Source organism: Grammomys surdaster, unplaced genomic scaffold (assembly GCF_004785775.1).
Source record: "Grammomys surdaster isolate TR1022 unplaced genomic scaffold, NIH_TR_1.0 137, whole genome shotgun sequence".
In the NCBI taxonomy this organism is placed as follows: Eukaryota; Metazoa; Chordata; class Mammalia; order Rodentia; family Muridae; genus Grammomys; species Grammomys surdaster.
In genome coordinates this window covers 96,195-116,174 of record NW_021604595.1, presented here as the reverse complement: position 1 = coordinate 116,174, position 19,980 = coordinate 96,195, and the positions used below count along the sequence as shown (strand labels likewise).

The following is a 19,980-nucleotide window of genomic DNA, read 5'->3' as shown; positions in this document are numbered from 1 at the left end:
CAAGTCTGCAAGGGCAAGCAGGCACCATCTTTAAGGCGTGGCAGCAGTGCTCCACAGTTCCCCCTTTTTTGTTTTTAAGCAGTTTCAAGCTGTGACTGCCCGATCAAGCAAGCTCCATCATGTAGGATCCCACAATCAAGGGCAGACAGGCTCAAACCATGGGACTCACTCTACTGGGTGCAATGGGCAAAGCCCACCAGGTGCAAGAGCTGGGCCCAAGAAAAATGGAATAGACACCCATCCCGTGTGCAATGAAACCTATAGGCTTCTAGGGGTGCAAGGGCTGTCCAGACCTAAAATTTGGGGTAATGAGAGCAACTAATGCTTCAAAGCTACCAGCCATGCTTGTGGAAATACACCTCCCCTCAATGGCCTGAAAGGCACGCACTACCAGCGCCCTCTCACGTCTCTGGGCCCTGACCATACAACAGATTCAAGACAGGCAGAGAACACAGACGCCCACTAGGGCAACAGCTAGCGCTCCTATTCCCTGAAAATCTTCACGACGCAATGCTTCCGGGTTCACATGGGCAGGTCAGTACTATTGTGTCTGGTCTTCCTAGAGGTACCGTCGTCTCTCGGCAGCGCTTTCTGCAAGTTGGACACAGCAACAGTTCTCTCAATGTCTATGACAGTGTACAGCTCTGTGCACCGGGTGGGGGTTTGTAGGAGGGGAGTGGTTGTCGTTTCTGGAGTCTGATGGTTGTCAGAGTCACTGCCCCTTTCCAAATCCACCTGTATATAATTGAGTTGCCTATGTTCTAAACTGGGGCGCCTGATATCAAGGTTAAAGACTATCGGTGTACAATCCCTACGCCTTGAATAGTCTATTTTGTGAGCACTTCCCACAAGAGAGTGTCGGCTTGAGGGGTGAGATGAAGTATCTCCAAACGAGGGGTAGCAGGGATGCCTGTTGGGTAAGTTCTGAGCACCAAGCCCTGGAGTCGTAGGTGTTCGAGGTGTTCTAGGGACTTCCAATTCTGTCTGATGACTATTCCTTTCTACAACTGGCTCTTCCACCACATTTATACTATTATTTTGCATAATCTCTTGTAACATGTTAAATAATTCTTCTGCACGGGCACACTTAAAAACAAAAATTCCTTGTCCAGTTTGACACAATCGACCACTTTCAAAAGAAAACAGATTTGAGTCGTAGCCGTACCGTCGCAGGCAGAGGTAGTGCCATTTCACCGAGTCTTGCTTCGGGGTGTACAGAATCAGTTCTGTGTCTGTGAGCTCCATGAAACCAGAGTCTAGCTCATTGCCATCATCATCAACGTTAACAACCTTAAACTTGTTCCTATGGTTATCTAGGACAGTGTCTTTATCTGGACAGCTACAACAGCTACCCATGGCTTTGCTTTCTAACCTTTCCGCCGCTTTACCACAGTCCTTAGATTCGTCCTTCTCTTTGAAGTCTGTATTATTTTAGCCTCACTACCCTTGGCCTCTTTGATCTTTGTATACTTATGCCGTGTTCTTTCTCTTCCACACCTTTGTACTTGGCAGGAAATGTTTCCAATTCTTCACATTCACTCCCTCTCTTCCCTTTCTATGTCCTTCCCCAGTTTATCCCAGGAGGCCAAGGTAAGCTGTCCCGATACCACGAACCAAGGGGTGATGCGGTCCACTTCCTGGACAAACTGCTGTAGAGCCTTCTGTTTAAGGTAGTTAACAGCGGCACTCATGCACTGGCTGGTGACAGTTAAGGCAAAAACACAGCACCAGGGATACTGCAATCGTGATCGCCACTACTAGAATAACTATCTACGGATCCACTCCTCCCGGCACGAACATATCCCGCTGGCCTTTTTACTTTCACTTTTGCTTGCCTCCGTCCGAGGACCTTAAAGATTGAAGCCTCCTCCCGAGGACCTTAAAGATTGAAGCCTCCTTCCGAGGTCTTTAAAGATTGAAGCCTCCTTCCGAGGTCTTTAAAGATTGAAGGGCCCCACTTACCGGCCACTTACCAATCGATCGCCCTGACTGCTACTGGTTCTGGAACTCCGGGAATTCAGGAAGAAGTCCCCCGTGCGGGCCACCAAATGTGCGGCGCCTACCACCCCGACCAGCAGGGAAGAAAGACTCGCACACCAGTTCCTTCCAGCAGCAGTTTACTCAGGAGTTGCTAGTTACATGAAGCTTGAAGGTATGCCCCCCGAGCCAGCCCAGGAGCGAAGCTTTATACCCTGCGTAGGACTGCCCATGAGCCCATACCACGTCTCGCACTGTGATTGGTCAAGAACCCATGACACAAGATCAGGCCACCAGGAAGTACCGCCCCAGGACCAAACAAGGCTTGTTTACTCCAAGTCTGCAAGGGCAAGCAGGCACCATCTTTAAGGCGTGGCAGCAGCGCTCCACAGTCATTCTCTTCCTTGTCCCTCATTTTAGTGGGATTTCTACAAGAATGTCTCCATTTAATTTGATATTGGCTGTTGGTTTGATGTATCTTGCTGTTATTATGTTTAGTTATGGACCTTGAGTTTCTGATCTTTCCAGTACTTTTAACATGAAGAAGTGTTGTATTATGCCAAATGTTTTTCAACATCTAATGAGATGATCATGTAATTTTTTTTAGTTTATGTAGTGGATTACATTAATGGATTTTCATATTCTGAACCTTGCATCTCTGGGATGAAGCCTATTTGATTGTGGTTAATCATAGTTTTGATGTGTTCTTGGATTCAGCCTTCTAGAATTTATTAAGTGTTTTTGCATTGGTATTCATAAGCAAAACTGGTCTGAAGTATTCATTCTTTATTGGATCTTTGTGTGGTTTGGGTATCAGCTTAATTGTGGCTTTATAGAATGAAATAGATAGCGTTCCTTCTGTTTCTGTTTTATGGAATAGTTGAGAAGTTTGCTATTTAGCTCTTGTTGGAAGGTCTGTTAGAATTCTGTGCTCAAGTCATCTGGCCCTGAGCTTTTTTTTTTTTTGGTTAGGAGGTTTTAATGACTTCTGTTTCCTTAGGAGATATGGGACTGTTTAGATAGTTTACTTGCTCTTGATTTACCTTTAGTGCATGGTATCTGTGTAGATAATCCTCAACTTTTCTAGAATTTCTGGTTTTGTTGGCTATATACTTTTATATTAGGATCTGAACATTTCTTTAATTTCATCAATTTCTGATTTCCCTTTTTATATCTGATTTTGTTAATTTGGATACCGCCTCTGTGTCCTTTAGTTTGTTTGGCTAAGGATTTATCTATCATTTATTATTTTTTCAAAGAATAAGCATTTGGTTTTGTTGATTCTTTTTATCATTATCTTTGATTATATTTGGTTGTTTTTGGCCCTGAGTTTGACTATTTCTTGCCTTTTACGCTTCTTGGATGTTTTTGATTCTTTTTATTCTAGGGCTTTCAGTTGTGCTGTTAAGTTGTTAGTGTAGAATCTCTCCAATTTTTTTATGTTTGCACTTAGTGGTATGAATTTTACTCTTAGCACTGCTTTCATTGTGCTTCATACATTTAGGTATACTGTGTTATCATTTTCAGTGAGTTCTAGGAACTCTTTAATTTCTTCTTTTTTTTCCTCCCTAACCGATTTATCCTTGAATAGAGTTATTCTCTTTTCATGGGTATGTGATTTTTCTGTGTTTTCATTGTTACTGAAGCCTAGCATTGATGACTGATGATCTTATAGAATTCATGGGATTGTTTCAATCTTTTTCCTGTTGAGGCTTTTTTTTCAGAGTTTTTATGATCAATTTTGGAGAAAGTTCCATGAGGCACTGAAAAGAAGGTATATTTTTTCTTTTAGGGTGAAATGTTCTGTATATATCTGTTAAATCCATTTAGTTCAAAACTTGTACTAGTTCCACTGTGTCTGTTTAGTTTCTGTTTCAATGACTTGTCCTGTGGGGCTGTGGAAATCCTGGGGTGTTTGTTTGGCCATGCCCCAGAACCCAGAGACCTAACATGTAGTGGGTCATGTAAGGCTCAGGTAGAAGGTGCAAAACAGGTCTCTGCCTCAAGATTTACCTATTACCTAAAGGCCCTAGCTCCACCCCCTCCTGCTTCCAATATAAGGAAGCCCCTCCTGACATTTTGTGGGAGAGCATGCCATCTAGATACAACTATCAACATGACCAATAAAATCTCCATGTCTTCAATTCCACGTGTCTCCTGGGACTCTGGACTCTCTTTGTGTAAGTGGGAAACTCGCGTGGGGAGGGAGGGAAGCCTTCCCGCCCTCCCTGTGCTCCCTGCTGCAGCCGTCAGCAGGACACTCTCCCTGTTCCAGTCCTTCTCTGTGCTCCCTGCTCTGGGGTCCGCAGAACACTCTCCCCTACAACAGCAGTCCCACCTTTGCGGGCAGCCCCAGGGATTCAGCCACGGCTGTGGCACGGCACGCTGGGTTCCTGCTCTCCCTGTCCCAGCCATCAGCGGGACTCTCTCTCTCCTCTGCAACCGCCCTGACCCGCGGTACGCTGGCGAGATCAGCTGGGACCGCTGCTGTAGCATGTGGGAGGCCTGAGCTGCGGCTCTGAGGACTGCTTCAGCCGCGACCTGCACCCGGCGCCCCGTGCCCGTGCGAGTTTTGAACCACATTGTCCTTTGGTGAGAATGGGTGTTGGAGTCTCCCACTGTCATTGTGTTGGGTTCAATGTGTGTTTCGAATTTTAGTAAAGTTTCTTTTATGAATGTGGTGCCCTTGCATTTGGGGCATAGATATTCAGTATCGAGGCTTTGTCTTGATGGAGTTTTCTCTTGATAAATATGAAGTGTCCTTCCCCATTTTGCTTGAAAACTTTTGGTTGAAAGTCTATTTTATTGGATAGTAGGATGACAAATCCAGCTTGTTTCTTAGGACCATTTGCTTGTAAGACATTTTTCCAGCCTTGTACTCTGAGGTAGTATTTGTTATTCAGGCATGTTTCTTGTATGCAGCAAAATGCTGGATTGTCTTTGGATATCCAGTCTGTTAGCTTATGTCTTTTTATTGAGGCAATTGAGTCCATTGATATTCATAGATATTAAAGACAAATGATTATCAGTCCTGCTATTTTTGTTGTTGTAGGTAGTATTATGAGTATGTGATTCTCTCCTTCTTGCTTTGTCCTGAAATGACTGATATCTTGTTTTTTTCTTTGGTGTAGTTCCTCTCCTTATGTTGAAGTTTTCCTTCTGGAATCCCTCTGTAGGGATGATTGGAACATAGATATTGTTTAAATTTGGTTTTGTTCTGGAGCATTTTGATTCTCCATTTATAATGATTGAGAGTTTTGCAGAATATAGTAGCCTGAGCTGGTATTTGTGTTTCTTTAGGTTGTGCATAGCCTGTGTTGAAGCTTTCTGGCTTTCAGGGACTCTGTTGAGAAGTTAGGTGTAAATTTGAAAGGTCTGCCTTTATATGTTACTTGGCCCTTTTCTCTTACACCTTTCAATATTATTCCTTCCTTTTGCAAATTTGGTGTTTTGATTATTATGTGTCGAGAGGATGTTTTTTCTAGTTCAATATATTCTGTGTCCTATAGGCTTCTTGTACATTTGTGGGCACTTCATTACTTAGGTTGGGGTGCTTTTCTTCTATGGTTATTTTGAAGACATTTTCTGGTCCTTTGAGCTGGGAATGTTCACTCCCTTCTATCGCTATTATGGTTAGGTTGGTCTTTTCATTGCCTTCTTAGATTTTTCTGGATGTTTTGGGTGAGGAGTTTGCATGCTTTGTATTTTCTTTGACCATTGTGTCAATAGAGTCTAAACCTGAGAGTCTATCTTTTATGTCTTGTATTCTGTTGTTGATGCTTGCATCTGTAGTTCCTGACCTAGGTTTTCAATCCAGGGTTGCCTCCATTTGTGATTTCTTTATTTTTTCTACTTCCCCACTTAGGTCTTGGACAAGTTTGTTCAATTCCTTCACCTGTTTGATTGTATTTTCCTGTATTTATTTAGGGATTTATTTGTTTCCTCTTTAAGGGCTTCTACCTGTTTGCCTATATTTCCTTGTATTTCTTTCAATGAGTTATTTATATCTTCCTTAAAGGACTCTATAATTCTCATGAGATAGGATTTCAAGTCAGCATCCAGTATTTCAGGTGTATTGGTGTGTCCAGTGCTTGCAGTGTTGGGAGAACTGGGTTCTGATGGTGCCAAAGTATATTGGCTTCTGTTGTTAATGATCTTGTGCTTGCCTCGTACCATCTACTTATCTCTGGTGTTAACTGGCTGTTTATCTCTCTGTTGAGCCTTTCCCCTGTGTCCCTGGGTTTCTGCAGGTCTCCTGGGAGATCTGTGGGTGTGGCTGCAGCAGATCCCCTGTTAGTCCTTCAGACTATTAGGTCTTCCAAGGGGCAGACATGTTGATGATCCTCCCTGGTAGAAGGTCAAGAACTAACTCTTGTTTGACTTATCTTTCTAATCGTTCATTTAGTCTGTGTTACATTTGTTTCTGCCCCATTCTGTGTTATTTCTTGCCGTGTACTGCTTGTAGAAGGTGGCAGGTCATTTTGTTTTTCTAAGACCTTAGGATGTACCATTAGTTCCTTTGTTTGAGATTGTGCTGTGTTTTTTGTTTCTTTGTTTATTTTTTATTCTGATTTTGTTTTTGTTTGTAATGCAAGCACACATTGCTTCCTGTTTTCCTCCTGGAAATTTCTTAGTTATATCCCAAAGGTTGTAGAAAACATGTATGTTCTTGTTTTCATTTGATTCTAGAATATTAAAATTTTGTTTCTGTGATTTTTGAACAACTCCCTAATCATTCAAGAATGTAATGGTCATTCTCTAAGAAAGTGTATAGTTTTTTCTGTTTTTGGTTCTGATTTTATTCTACTGATCTCACAGTTTATTCTACTGATCTCACTGTTGCTCACAAACATCTTCCATGGAATTCTCATAGCTCCACGGGAAGGGATCTGATGGAAACTTTCAATTTGGACTATGTCTCTCTCGAATCTTTGGCTGTGGAATTCTTCTGATCTCTGAATATAGCAGGATACCATTAGGAATCATATTATTGATTTTTTTTGTTGGGTGCAGTTGTGTTTGTTTTTACCTCAGATCTCGGTGCTCTCCTGCCTCTGATTCCTTGTCATTCAGATGGTGTCGGAAAGAGGCTCATTCCTATGCCATGGGCATTGCTGGAGGTGTAGGGTCAGACAGATCATGATAACTAGCAGTATATTCGAATTGACTAAAGTGGTGTGTCATCACTAAGGCCTCATACCTTGCACTATATGTGAAACAATGTCCAGAAAGGGAACTGATTCAGCAGGACCTGGGTCCCAAAAGGTAAATGTAGAGGTGGCTGGAGATGACCCTCAGTGCCTGCAAATAGCAGTGCTTATTTGGAAACAATGTACTTGTGGCATCCATTGGGGAGGAACTACAACCAGTGTATTTTTAGCTGCTGCAATGGGAGAAAGGAAGTTCAGCAGGGACAGGTGCCTCAAAATATATTTGATGATTTGATGGCAATAGAGTGGGACATCTGGTAAATCCTGATATGTAACAGTGTATGAGAGATTGTGTTTTATAAGATAGCTCACAACCAGAGGCTGAGTGGTCTCAGGGCTATATGTGTTTCCCTGAGATATTTTCCAGTAGCATATTCTGACCTTGCGGACCCTAGCAAACCAATGGCTGAACCCTTTCAAACCATGTGTCCATGGATTTTCAGGGCCATCATGAGCTTGCCAATGTTTCTCTCTGATCCACACAGCAGAAGGCTGTCTTTCTTTGTTGTGAAGAACAGGGGTGCTGTAAACTTCATCCATTCATGACCAAAGTTTTCAACCTCGAAAAGTTTCACAAGGTCCAAAGTGTGTCCATATTAGTGATTCAGATGTGTCAATCAAATGATTGCTTTAAATGAACTGGCCATTTATTTTAAGATAGTATTGTATTTATATTGCTTTAATAATTTATAAAGCCAAAAAATCGTTTTCACACAAATAAGATGCATAACCTTACTAATTTTTACATAAGTCACTAAAACTTGAGTGAATGTTTGACATGAACCATTGATACATACAAGTTCACAGAAGGTGAAGCTATGAAGCTATGGTGTGAGGGTCTGATGCTGTGTCAGGCATCTAGGATCTGCTTTACAAGCAGAGCCTGGTGCCTGTTAGTATATATGATGTGGCAATGGGGGGAGGAGGGCTGAGTCTTGGGACTATAAATTTGGATGGCAGTGCCATTTGAAGGGTGTCCATCCTGGTCTGATAGATAGCATTGTATGTGGGTTTCCACTTGTGGGAATTGTCCAGGAGGCCAGACACACCTGTAAGCTTAGAATGGAGGACAACAGTGCTGGGTCTAGCTACAAGGCCTAAAGAATCACATTTTATTTTTGGTGTCAGTGTTGCAGGGACCATGTTCAAGAGGACCTTATTCCTAGCACAGTGTGTGGGGTGGTGTCCAGTAAGACAAGGTAACAATGCATGGAGGGTGGACAGAAGTTGTGCAGCAGAGCCCAGTGGATAACAGTGTGTATTCGGGGGCAGATCTGAGGGAGAGGTATCCAGGAGAACCTGATTCCTAGCTGTCTTTGTGGAGTCCATGTGTGTGTGTGTGTGATTGTGTGTGTATGTGTGTGTGTGTGTGTGTGTGTGTGATTGTGTGTGTGTGTTCGAGTGCCCATGGGTGTTGCTGCTTGATACCTAATGCGTACCTGGGATGTCTTGGTGGAGTACCAGGAGGAGCTAATACCTAAGAGTGAATGTTGGTTAGGGATAAATGTACAACAGGATCTGATACCAAGTCGTGTATTTGAGTTTGCAGCTTCCAGGGAGGATGAGCTCAGCAAGGCATGGCAAACTCATGTGGCTTTGGCATCAACAGAGAGGGATATCTTACAAGGTCTGCTTCTAACAGTGTATGTGTGGTAAGAGCACTATATGACCTGACACCTGGATATGTGTATGTGACAATGTCCCCTGTGTGTTCATCTGTGCATGTTCCCTAGTTGTCTATGTGGGGTGGCAGAAGAGGTGAGCATGTACCTAGAAGGCTCTGACATCTAGCATTGTATGTGAAATGTCAGCCTGGGGCTGTTGTCCAGCAAAGCCTGATATCTATTAATTTTGACAGGAAGACATCTCCAACACCAGTGTAGTTTGGGTGGCAATGGTGAGGGACTATCAATAAACTCCGTATGTGTGGTTTAGGCAAGAAGGTGGATCTGTGGGGCCTGGCACTTACTTGTATATGTATGGCTCCAGAAGTTTGTGCAGCCGGATCACATAATTGGACCCCATGGTGCTGGACAGCATGGAAGTGGTGCCAGGCAGGGGATGATTTCTAGCAGGGGTGGGGGTGGCGATGGAGTTTGCTAGAGGGACTGTCACCCAGCTGGGTCAGTAATAGTGTAGCATTTTGTGCACTGTGTTAAGGTTATCTCTGTTCTTCCTCACCTGCCTAAGGCATTCTCTGGTTGGCTTTAGTAAAGAGCTGCAGGCCTATATCTCTGGAGAAGGTGGGACTTCTGGGCTGAGAGAAGATCTAGGGAAAAGTTCAGAGGTGGGAGGGACTCAGCAGCCAGGCATGGAGGAAGTCAGATGTACTGAGTGAGAGGCAATGGGACAGGGCAAGTGTGAATTAGAATGAAGGGGTTAATGAAGTTACGCATGCTTGGTGTGGAGTAGAAAGCTAAGGCCTAAGTTAAAATAAATAAATGTAAGTCACCATGGCATCATTCAGGAGCTGGTGGGTCTAGACAGTCCAGCGATAGTTCTGTGAAGTAGTTCAGGAAATAACAGTGAGTACAGGCTGGGGTATGGGTTGCCACAGGGATACACAACAGTCGGTAGGTGTCCATGTGGAGTGTCATCACAGGGAGGTGGTTATCTAACAAGACCTGGTGTCTAGCAGTGCCTGCAGAATGGGTAGAAGGACAGAGGGCACAGTACCTAGAAGTTTATGTGGGGCCGAGGTGTGTAACAGTACTCAGTACCCAGCATTTTTGTGGATTACAGGAGGTTCCCAGCTGGCCCTGATATGTATCCTACTCAACCACAGTAAATCCCACATGTACTTCTATGTATCAAGCTTTCCTGCATACCCACACATGGATACTGTTTATTACACTGCTAGAAGTCAGTGTCTGTGCCTTGGAGACCTGCAATCTGAAGGTTGGTATGTGGTGTTAATATGGAGGTGTCCATCAGAGTTCGATGAATCACCAGGATGCTGGCTGCCTCTAGTGATGTGTGTAACGGGGCCTGATTTACAGAATATTATGGGGCATGGTTGCATAGCGTGGAGTATGAAGGAACAGGTGGGCAGGTCGTATCAGGGCCAGATTATTTAGTGTGCATGCAGACAGATGTTTTGCAGGTAATGATCAGGAAATGGGAAAGGGGTTTTGTGAGGGGCAGGATGGGGTAGTTAGCTGGTTTCCCTTAGATAAACTGTTTTTGAAAGGGTTGTGCATTTTTGCAAGCACCATTTTTCTTGGGTGGGATTACCTGCATTTCCTCTGCAATTCCCAAATAGCTGGCTTCCTGGCCATGTGACTTCAGTTTAGGGGGTCAGCTTTTATGGTGTTTTTTTTTTTAAATTGCCCTCGCCCTCGCCCCCGCCCTACACCTACACCTACACCTACACCTACACCTACACCTACACTACACCTATACTTATATCTATCTCTATCTTTTCACTCAGGTGGGAGGAGTGAAGCCAGCCTTTGACTTTCTCCTAACATGCAGTGAGACTGAACATAATGATAGGGGGGTTGGGATTTGGGAACTGGCCTGTCTGGATCATCCTACTGTAGATGTGACTTGGGAAATAGCATTCTGGTAGTAGGTTTTTGACTAGTATCTAACAAACCCAGAGAGTCTTTGACAAGTAAATGCTTTCTTCTGGAGCATGGCAGGGAGAGGAGACTGCAGAGAGGTTTTCTAGTTGGGAATTCATGAAACACAGCCACTAGACCTTGCTTTTAGCTGATCTTGGAGATATGGTGTCAAAAAACGGCTGTTGCAGCAGGCTATGCACTAATCCAAATGATGATTATTCCTCTTTCTAGGTTGGTGTAAATGGCTACACCTTGAGTACCTTGCTAGCCTGATTTATTCATAACTTTCACGGGAAGAGGAGAGGTCTCAACTTGCCTGTTCCTCCTTTTTGTGAGCATTGGCCTGGGAAGTCCAGCTTGGAGGCTGCAGTGGGGCCAGGCTGTAAGCCATGTTAGAAATGTTCTAGTATAAGGATCACCACACCTCTGGTTACCCTCATCCTCAGGGCTTGCTTTTAGTCCTCTGCACCTCAAAGTTTGCATAGCTATGGGGGAACCCCAGCTCTCTGTCCTAGGCTGTTAGAGGGCTTACAGGCCTTTCCTAGGGACAGCATCAATGTTCTGCAGTAGCCTCTTCTTCCTTCTTGTCCCACATTTATCAAACAAAACCAGGTCCAGAGCAGAGAAAGGATCCACCCAGGGTCTCTTAAATTTCTGGTCTGTACCTAGCCTCCTGGAGCCAACCCATCGCATTCCAGATTTCTGGTGTAAAAGTCTGGCTGTGGATTCCAAACCAGCATTCAGTGCTGGCTATGTCAGGTGTGCTAGAGATCTTCCTGCTAGGAGACCAGGGGGCTCTGCTCTTACATACTGCAAAATTCTTGTATACACCAACATCCAGGTGGTATTGCTTCCATGTTCATTGGATGCATCCCAGGCTTCTGCACACTCTGCAAAGCATTGGATCTCCTCCCACCTCTTAAGTAAAGAGAAAGAGAGGAAGAACCAGGTCTCCTGGTCATCCCCCTCCTCAACATACATGCATTTGAAGCCTACTCTCTGCTCTGAGAGAAGGCATTCTGAGAATGTGATGGTCTGGAGATACCACACTCAGGGTTCTTGGGTAAGAGCCAGGTCTGTTAGTGTCTCTCCTCAGATTCCATAGGGAAAGAGAAACCTGTGAAGGAATTCTATGTCTCGATGTTGCTCAGCTCCTACCATTGAGGGAAAAATCTACTGGAAGGAGTCTTGAATTATAATGTGTGACCCCAGGCTAATATGCAGGTATCAGAAATACAGGGATATAGTGATACTTCCTGTTGCTTTGGATAGTGCATACACATTAACTCTACTTAGTGCCCAGGCCTAAGAGTCCTGCAGAAAGGCTTGCCAGTCTGAAGGGAGCGTCAGATGCATCCAACAATGGGAATGGCAGGTTTAGTTTTCCTGCTTCGTTATTGTCATTGTACCTTGTGATATTGAATTATACAGTGTGTGTATGGTTTTTTTTGTGTGTGTGTGTGTGTGTGTGTGTGACTTTTGTTCCTACCAAGCACTGTTCTCAGAGGACAGTGTATCTACCATCTTAAGTAATACTGGTAGAGACACTTTCCGACCAGCTTCATCTTATTCAGGTTTTTTATTTTATTCTTTTTTTTTTGGTTTCTATTTTTAAAAATTCTTTCACCATGCACTACCTCCTAGGAAGCAGTAGGCAGCACTAAGATATACAGTGACAATAGCCAAAGATGGCCATGAGGTTTAGACCTGTGCTGACACAAGAAGGATGCAAGTAAGCAGTAAAAGCATAAGAGAAGATTCAGGAGAACCTATAGGGGCTCTGGTGTATGAAGAGGGTAAGGCAGGCCCCTGAGAAGTCTTCTGTAAGGACAGCTTTACTCCTCTAAAACACTGAGCTGCAGCCAGGAGAGTCTTCCCAACACAGTGTTTGGAAATGAAGAGTCTGGGACCTCTGTTACAAGATGGATTCCAGGCACTGGGAGTGTTTCTCAATGGAGGAACAAAGTTTTCTCATCTTGAGGATCATGCAACAGTGTCCTTTACATTCTGTGAACCCAGTTGGAGAGGGAATAACCACCCAGAGAGGCAGGGCAAAAGGAGCTTCCACAGAGAGGAGAGAAGATGAACATCTACATCTGTCTTGCTAGTGAGGTGGGTCCCACACTCGTCATCTTAGCTTGTCTGAATCACTTTGGTTGGATTTTAGGCACTCTCCCATTTTTCCTACAGCCTGGCTAATGGAGGCCTCGGAGCTGCCTAAGTTAAGATTCTGAACCACCCAGGACTCTGCAGTACTCCTGTCATGTGTAATTTAATAAAAATGCTTGTTTTTTTGGTTTTTTTTTGTTTTTTTGTTTTGTTTTGTTTGTTTGTTTGTTTTTGCCAGAGACCATAGCCTGTGCTCCTGAGTCAGTTCTGAGATCAGGTACCATCAGCTCCCACTCTGGACTTGCCTTTTCTTCTCAGCTTAGGTCTGCCAAACCTTCAGCTACTGCTTTTGCTTGACAGCTGCTATACCAGCCCCACCAGAAACCTTTGAATTCACAGAAAACAGACACACAATCACACACACTCACACTCAGCCATATTATTTTAGAAGTTGCCTACTAGCACAATTGCTGGGCACAGAATCTCCTGCCCTAATCTTAACAACTATCAGCTAGACCCCATCAACCTTTTCATAGCCATGCTGAGAGTGAAGGTTACAGTCCCTAGGTGTCCCGAGTCCTTACATGAATGTTGCTTTCTACTCCTTCCAATATATGGCACCAAACATCCCCTCTCTCTTTTCTCCCATCTTATTTTCCCTCCTAGGACCCGGAGGCCCCACCTTCACCCTTTGACCAGCAATTGGCTGCTACCTTCTTTATTGACCAAATCATTAACCAATTAGGGAACCAGATTTTAGTATCAGTTCTACCCCACTGGTGCAACTAAGCCAGAATGTAGGCCCCAGTCCTGGGAAAGGAGGTAGCATGGGATTTTGTTTGTTTGTTTGTTTGTTTGTTCTGTGTATTTTTTTATTGTATATTTTATTTACATTTCAGATGTTATCCCCTTACAGCATTTTCCCCACCCCTGCCCAGGAACGCCCTATCGCATCCCCCCTCTTCCTGGTTCTATGAGGATGCACCTTCACCTACCCCCCATTCCCATCTACCCCCCTGGAATTCCCCTACACTCCTCATCCAGCCTTCATGGGACCAAGGATCTCCTCTCCTACCTATGCCCAACAAGGCCATCCTCCCCTACATATACAGCTGGAGCCATGGGTTCCTCCCTATATGCTCCCAGGCTGGTGGTTTAGACCCTGGGAGCTCTGGTTGGTTGGTATTGTGGTAGCATGGTTTTAAAATTACATGCAACACACTGTGGACAATCTGTGGTGACTGAGACACCCATGTCCCTACTGAGCTCATGCCCTGTGGACCATCCTAGGGAAGCAGAGCCCTGCCCTATTTCATGTCTCCTTTTTATGTTCAGGCTCCTCCAAACATGCACATTCTACATGGGAGAGAAAACACACCACAGTTGTCTTTAGAGCCTTGGCTTGCTATATATAACGTTACTTTTCCACCTATTTTGTAGAAAATGGCAAAATGTCTTTTTTTTCAGAATAAATGGCAACCTTCCCTGAGGACGGGCAGCCTGTTTATTGAATGCAGAAGATACATTTACAGAATACACAAAATAAATAACTGTACATTCTTCATCCGTAGTTCATGGCATGAAGTCCTGGTGGACCTATCAAAGGTCCAAGGCACTAAACTCCCTCTGTTTAGCCTCACACCCACACTTACTTTGGGCAAAGTAAAAATGAATCCCCCATGGTTCACATCCCAGAGATTCTTGGAGAACAGGTAGGCGGGGGAACTCTGAGGCTGTGAGGCTTCAGCTCTCCATGGCCTCTTATCCAGGAGGAGGGGTGTGAAGAGAGCATATAAAAGTCACAGTTGACTTGGCACAGAGTGGTCTCTTTGGTTTGGTTTCCCAGTGGAGGTGGCCTATGTAGAAAATAGTGCTTCACCCAAGGCTGCCTCCTGAGAGGAGCTGAGTGGGGTCAGACTCTTCCTGCTGATAGGGTCTTAATCTAGCCAGACCCAAGCCAGGCTCTGTCTGGACCCTTCCTACTCACTGAGAGCAGCTACAGAGGCAGGGAGGTCATATTCCAGCCTAACGTGGTAGTGGTAGCAGAGACCATGACGGCTTTAGGGACTGTTGTGGCTCAGTCCTCTGGGATGCAGCCCCTGCAACCCTACCCTACCCCACAGAAGGGCTCCCTCCAGCCTGAGACTCAGTGGGTCCAACCCGGAAAGTTAATGCTATGAAAAGAAGCAGGCACAGGGCAAGTAGGGCAAAGGCAGCTCTTATAGCAAGGCCAGCAGCCAAGGCACCCAGGGTTCAGAGGCAGGTAACACAGTACAGCTAAGTCTCAGGGTGAGGTTTCGAAAAACTGAGCAGAAGGGGAGTTGAGTAGCCCAGGACTCTCCCCCAATTCAGCAACTCCTCATTTTCTCTTCTGTTTGTATGGCTGTGGGTTTGCAAGGTTGTGCACCAGTCACCACCCCATCCCCTGGCCACCTATACCCCAGACTAGACACGAGGTGGCACAATGGAACTATAAGGGAGGGCCTGGTGGTTCCAGACGAGAAGCAGCAAAGGGCAACACACCAAAGGACAGAAGAAAGGTTGGTGTTGAAGTGAGGAGAACCTTCTTCAGGCACATCCATCCCCAGGTAGCAGCAGTGGAGCTCCCTTTAACCCCTCACTGGTGGGAAGGAGGAGGCTGGGGAATGAAGTGGCATCCAAGTGGGAGAGGCAGACAATAGTGGGCTCTGCAAAGGCACTGAGAGTGATAGACAGGATCCCTCTCCTAGAGAGGCTGGAGCCTGAGGCTAAGCTCCATTCCACAGTCTACAGGGGTCCCTGGTGGCCCCAAGAGAAGAGATAGATCTTGACTGGAGGAAACAGAGTTGCTCGAATCTAGCTGCACCTAAGGAACTAATGAGGCAATGAATGCCACCATGCTGATACGGGAGGATGGCTGCAGCGCCCGGGGCCTGAGCTGAGAGATAGTGGGCTGAGCTGCCAAGACTCCTAAGAGAAGAGCCCACCTCCCATGCAAGCTGTACTCAGAACACTGCCTATAGCGCAGGTCCTACCAGCCTCACTGGACATGATGTCCCCGTGTCAGTGATGAGATGTGGGACAAGCCACATAAGGATGTCCAACTGGATCTGGTCAAGAAAGTAGAGCCCTTCAGTGGCACGAAGAGTGATGTATAGAAGCACTTTATCACAGAGGTGGACAGTGTTGGCCCTCCAAAGCTGGGTTCCCAGTTATCAGTCAGTTTGCACCTCTGCCCTGGTGTTCCCACTATTGGCCACACAGAGCATCCCTCAGAACCACCACACAGGGACAGGGTGGCAAAGTACAGGGCCAAATTTGACCCACAAGTCACTAAAACTGTCATTATTATGGCTAGGCATTTTTTTTTTTTTTTTTTTTTTTTTTTTTTTTAGTAAGGATGCAGCTGGACCTGGAGGGCAGGTCCTCTGAAAATGTGACCCTTTCAGATCATCTTGTCATCCTCAGGACCCTTGGCTGAGGCAGCTTTACAGAGCTGTGCCACCTCAACAAGGAGGTGTGGGTCACTTTCACGGTGCAGGAAATGGGTGAGAAAAATGACTCAGCCCACCTGACTGAAATTGACATCATCAAGCTCCTGGATCATCCAAACCTCATGAAGTGGTTCCAGATCAGAAAACATATCTTTATGGTGCTGGAAATTGCTGCTGAGGAAGATCTGGTGAGCCACATTGCAAAAGTCAGCTGTCTACAGGAGGAACAGGCTCAGCCTATCTTCACACAAGTGGTGTGTTCAATTAACAAAACAATGAGAACACCATTGGACAGAAGGACATCAAACTGTGTGACTTTGGCTTGGCCATCAAGTCACCTCTGGACAGATGTTAATGGTGGTAGTGGTTTAGTGTGCAGTCTGTTGAGGCCAGATCCCCAACATATCATGTGTGGCACAGATGGTCTCTCCAGCTGGATCTGATCATAGCCTCATATTGGCAGGTACAATTAGATGCGTATGCATCAGGGCCTGATAACCTAGAGCCTTATATACGTGCTGAGCAAGCATCTCCCACCCGTTAACATGCTGTATACATTTGTAGCTTAAGGACATGCAGGAAAATCACCATATTGATTTTCAGATATCTGCCATGCCTAGACAAACTCTCTACTACTGTGGTGTATGTAATACCGGGTACCAAAGCCTGATAGACAACCCCCTGACCTCAGCTGAGATACAGGGATAAGTATCAGGTCCTGCTGGACATTGCACCTCCTGTCATTGACCCACATATCCTGCTAGATTCTGATCTGGGTGGACAACTCCTGCTCTGTCATAAGAAAGGAAATAAACGCTTACTAGATTAGTTGTCAATAGAATTACTTCTCGGGGTGATTTAGCATCTACCCTTGATCTTAAGGTCCGAGTGACAAATTCTAACAGAATTTATTCTGGGAATCAATAAGTATACAGGCCTCACTTACAGAGCTTAGGTTACTGGTTACCCACAGAGGTGCAGGTGTTCCTCCTTGCAAAGTTATACCACAAAAGTTAGTGCCCAGTGAGTTTGATGTCTTCCACATACATCTATGTAAGATGGAATTCCTCTACCCGAGCCTTCCCTGGCATATACACTTAATACCCTCTGCAAGGCCATGTGCAATTAGGGGAGAGTATCATACAACATTATATGGTTGTGGTGAGGACTCTCTTCCTAGTTTGAAGATGAGCCTCTTGTATTTGTACACCCACCTGATAAAACAAGGAGAAAGGTGCACACACACACACATACAATATACATACTCAAATACATACCACACACACACATATAAACACAGGTACACACACACAACACACACACACAATATACATAGTTGATAGAACACATAGAAATTCTTTTCTGTTTCTATATACATGGGTATCATTCTAATGAAGAAGTTCCATGCTTGTAACCCAATTATGTCTCAAAGCCCATATCACACCAGAAAATGGAGTTTCAGTGTGAAGTGGGGTGGAGCAGGGATAGCACATGTCCTTCCTAACAGAAGAATCTATAGGAAAATGAACAGAGAGGAAAGCTCTGAGAAGTTAGCAAAGTAGCTGGTTAGCTGTTAAATATACAGCAATCAAATGTTTTTCAATATATCAAAAAGAAATCTTAGTTACCTTTATCTGACAAAGGCATACTAAAACAACTGGTTTTTTCCCCAAATGTTTGTTTTGATTGTATTTCTTACAATATATTTTGTTCCTATTCTTTCCCTTCCTCCAAATTTTCCCCAAATTTTCTCTTGCTACTCACCCAACATCAATTATATTTTTATCTTATAGAAAAAAGAAATAAAAACACAAAAATGATACTGGTCTAATGGCCATAGTTTTAAAACATGACTAGCATTGAGAAAAATATGTAATACAAGTAGGGACACTTTGAAAGTAAAGTTTTTTCAATTTTTGAAAAGATACATTTAATAGACCTAAATATAAAGTAGTTACATTATCTTCATAATTTAAAAGAATCAATTTTATAATGAAACTCATTATTGTAATTAATATATATTATAATGTAATAAAAATGAGAATTCAATATAGTATTTTCAGATTTAATATTATTTAAGGGTTTTTTCTCACAATTTGACAAGTATACAAAAATAAATGGGAAAAATAAAATTATTTTGATTGATGAAATAGTTAAAGTCCTTCCACACATATTAAGACCTATAGGACTGGAGAGGTGGTTTAGTAATTAACAGCCATGGCTGCCTTGGAGAAGACCAGGTTTCAATTCCCAGAACTCATACAGTGGCTCACAGTAACTCAATTTTCAGGAGGAAAGTGCTTAGCATGGAATAATTTTCTGTCAAGACATACGTCAAATAAAGGGCTCATGTAGTATGTAGCTTTTCACTCCCCAGCCTATGCTCTGGGAACATGCTGCACTACCAGTCTCCACCCAGCTTCCTCTGAATCCATGAATAAAAGACACACAGAAAGTTGTTCCTTTTCATCTTGCCTTTGGACATATTTGCTGGGCGGTACTATCTCCTGTCTGGAATAGTGTGCCCTTAACAAGATTCTTATCTCCTCTCCTCTCACCTGCCATAAACTGTAGTTGCTAAAATACATCTAATCCGTGCTAAACACCCCTGACCACTGCTCCTCCCAAGACAACACATAGCTGTTTCACTTATTTCTCTTACAGCATGGCAAATTCTCCTCTTCTCCCTTGTGTCTGTTTCTTGGTCCTCCAGGGACCCAGAAGTCCTGTCTGTACCTTCTGCCCAGTAATTAATTTCTGACTTTCTTTACTGAAAGATCAGGAACCAACACCTGATCAGGACCTTAGCATCAGAACTGCCCCTACAGGCTCACATCCAGTATAAGTTCCTACAAATCAATGAAGAGAAAGTCTGTTAAAAGTGTGGGAGGACGGCCTAAAGCTGAGCTGCATGTAATAAAACAAATATAAACAGACACCAAACATACTAAAAGTCCCTAACTCCATCAGCTAATGCTACAGTTACTGAAGTGAATAAGCTGGGAAAAGAGGCTTCAAAGGACCAGCAAATGAGCCCAGCCGTGTGACAGGGGAACCTCTGTACACCTGAGCTGGAGCTGCTATTAATAGCAACATGCATGGAGGAAGTGAGTTCCAGGGAAGTCACAGCAATTAAACGGGGGAATGTGAACATCTATCAACTTTAGAATAAATAGAGAAATCTGGGAATATTAAAATTATGTGAAACTACTTAATACAAATGAATCAGATGAGGTTCTACAGAGGAAGGCTGCATCATCCTATGCTACCATGTTAAATGGAAGATGCCAGACAGAGAGGAGACACAGTGTGAGTGAGCCAGGCTGCTGAGGTGAGCAGTACAAGCTCAGTGTATAAAGATGCTACTTAAATGTGAGGAGGAGGTTCCTAAAGTAAGGTGACATCCTCTGCAGGGGAGGGGTGATGACAGAGGAGCACATGGGCTTTGAGGGACTGGCAGCATCCTGCAGTTTTACTCTGGGGTTTTCATGCAGTTGTTTTTATACTTTATGACATCACATATATGTTTTGTTATATTTTCTTTTATCCTACACTTAACACAAATATATGAAGGAAATACAAAAGAAGTAGGGGAGACGAGATTTGGTGAAGCAGTGAGGGATGAAAAATGGATTCTTTAATTCG

The 19,980-nt window shown here is 44.1% G+C and overlaps 1 pseudogene; it reads right to left on the bottom strand.

Moving 5' to 3' along the window:
* Nucleotides 1–522: 522 nt before the first annotated feature.
* LOC114617502 lies at nt 523–1,356 on the bottom strand (annotated as a pseudogene).
* Between the last annotated feature and the right edge of the window lie 18,624 nt (nt 1,357–19,980).